Raw genomic sequence first — 3074 nt, forward strand, 5'->3', positions numbered from 1 at the left:
TGAAAAACCCGCATTACACGAAATGCACAGTGTAGTACATAGTATATGAGTGAGTTGCACTGAAAAACTGAGAATATAAGAAACGCACAGTGTAGTACAAAGTATATGAGTGAGTTGCACTGAAAAACTTAGAATATAAGAAACGCACAGTGTAGTACATAGTATATGAGTGAGTTGCACTGAAAAACTTAGAATATAAGAAACGCACATATAGTACATAGTATATGAATGAGTTGCACTGAAAAACTTAGAATTTACTGAAAAAATCGCATTACACGAAATGCACAGTGTAGTACATAGTATAAGAGTGAGTTGCACTGAAAAACTTAGAATATAAGAAACGCACAGTGTAGTACATAGTATATGAGTGAGTTGCACTGAAAAACTTAGAATATAAGAAACTCACAGTATAGTACATAGTATATGAGTGAGTTGCACTCAAAAACTTAGAATATAAGAAACGCACAGTGTAGTACATAGTATATGAGTGAGTTGCACTGAAAAACTTAGAATTTAAGAAACGCACAGTGTAGTACATAGTATATGAGTGAGTTGCACTGAAAAACTTAGAATATAAGAAACGCACAGTGTAGTACATAGTATATGAGTGAGTTGCACTGAAAAACTTAGAATATAAGAAACGCACAGTGTAGTACATAGTATATGAGTGAGTTGCACTGAAAAACTTAGAATTTAAGAAACGCACAGTGTAGTACATAGTATATGAGTGAGTTGCACTGAAAAACTTAGAATATAAGAAACGCACATATAGTACATAGTATATGAATGAGTTGCACTGAAAAACTTAGAATTTACTGAAAAATCCGCATTACACGAAATGCACAGTGTAGTACATAGTATATGAGTGATTTGCACTGAAAAACTTAGAATATAAGAAACGCACAGTGTAGTACATAGTATATGAGTGAGTTGCACTGAAAAACTTAGAATATAAGAAACGCACAGTGTAGTACATAGTATATGAGTGAGTTGCACTGAAAACTTAGAATATAAGAAACGCACAGTGTAGTACATAGTATATGAGTGAGTTGCACTGAAAAACTTAGAATATAAGAAACGCACAGTGTAGTACATAGTATATGAGTGAGTTGCACTGAAAACTTAGAATATAAGAAACGCACAGTGTAGTACATAGTATATGAGTGAGTTGCACTGAAAAACTTAGAATATAAGAAACGCACAGTGTAGTACATAGTATGTATATGAGTGAGTTGCACTGAAAAACTTAGAATTTAAGAAACGCACAGTGTAGTACATAGTATATGAGTGAGTTGCACTGAAAAACTTAGAATATAAGAAACGCACAGTGTAGTACATAGTATATGAGTGAGTTGCACTGAAAAACTTAGAATATAAGAAACGCACAGTGTAGTACATAGTATATGTGTGAGTTGCACTGAAAAACTTAGAATTTAAGAAACGCACAGTGTAGTACATAGTATATGAGTGAGTTGCACTGAAAAACTTAGAATATAAGAAACGCACAGTGTAGTACATAGTATATGAGTGAGTTGCACTGAAAAACTTAGAATATAAGAAATGCACAGTGTAGTACATAGTGTATGAGTGAGTTGCACTGAAAAACTTAGAATATAAGAAACGCACAGTGTAGTACATAGTATATGAGTGAGTTGCACTGAAAAACTTAGAATTTAAGAAACGCACAGTGTAGTACATAGTATATGAGTGAGTTGCACTGAAAAACTGAGAATATAAGAAACGCACAGTGTAGTACATAGTATATGAGTGAGTTGCAGTGAAAAACTTAGAATTTAAGAAACGCACAGTGTAGTACATAGTATATGAGTGAGTTGCACTGAAAAACTTAGAATTTACTGAAAAACCCGCATTACACGAAATGCACAGTGTACCACATAGTATATGAGTGAGTTGCTCTGAAAAACTTAGAATATAAGAAATGCACAGTGTAGTACATAGTATATGAGTGAGTTGCATTGAAAAACTTAGAATATAAGAAACGCACAGTGTAGTACATAGTATATGAGTGAGTTGCACTGAAAAACTTAGAATATAAGAAACGCACAGTGTAGTACATAGTATATGAGTGAGTTACACTGAAAAACTTAGAATTTACTGAAAAACCCGCATTACACGAAATGCACAGTGGAGTACATAGTATATGAGTGAGTTGCACTGAAAAACTGAGAATATAAGAAACGCACAGTGTAGTACAAAGTATATGAGTGAGTTGCACTGAAAAACTTAGAATATAAGAAACGCACAGTGTAGTACATAGTATATGAGTGAGTTGCACTGAAAAACTTAGAATATAAGAAACGCACATATAGTACATAGTATATGAATGAGTTGCACTGAAAAACTTAGAATTTACTGAAAAAATCGCATTACACGAAATGCACAGTGTAGTACATAGTATAAGAGTGAGTTGCACTGAAAAACTTAGAATATAAGAAACGCACAGTGTAGTACATAGTATATGAGTGAGTTGCACTGAAAAACTTAGAATTTAAGAAACGCACAGTGTAGTACATAGTATATGAGTGAGTTGCACTGAAAAACTTAGAATATAAGAAACGCACAGTATAGTACATAGTATATGAGTGAGTTGCACTCAAAAACTTAGAATATAAGAAACGCACAGTGTAGTACATAGTATATGAGTGAGTTGCACTGAAAAACTTAGAATTTAAGAAACGCACAGTGTAGTACATAGTATATGAGTGAGTTGCACTGAAAAACTTAGAATATAAGAAACGCACAGTGTAGTACATAGTATATGAGTGAGTTGCACTGAAAAACTTAGAATATAAGAAACGCACAGTGTAGTACATAGTATATGAGTGAGTTGCACTGAAAAACTTAGAATATAAGAAACGCACAGTGTAGTACATAGTATATGAGTGAGTTGCACTGAAAACTTAGAATATAAGAAACGCACAGTGTAGTACATAGTATATGAGTGAGTTGCACTGAAAAACTTAGAATATAAGAAACGCACAGTGTAGTACATATTATGAGTGAGTTGCACTGAAAAACTTAGAATTTAAGAAACGCACAGTGTAGTACATAGT

This window comes from Mus caroli, unplaced genomic scaffold (genome assembly GCF_978045245.1).
Source record: "Mus caroli unplaced genomic scaffold, Mus_caroli_1 scaffold_25, whole genome shotgun sequence".
NCBI lineage: Eukaryota > Metazoa > Chordata > Mammalia > Rodentia > Muridae > Mus > Mus caroli.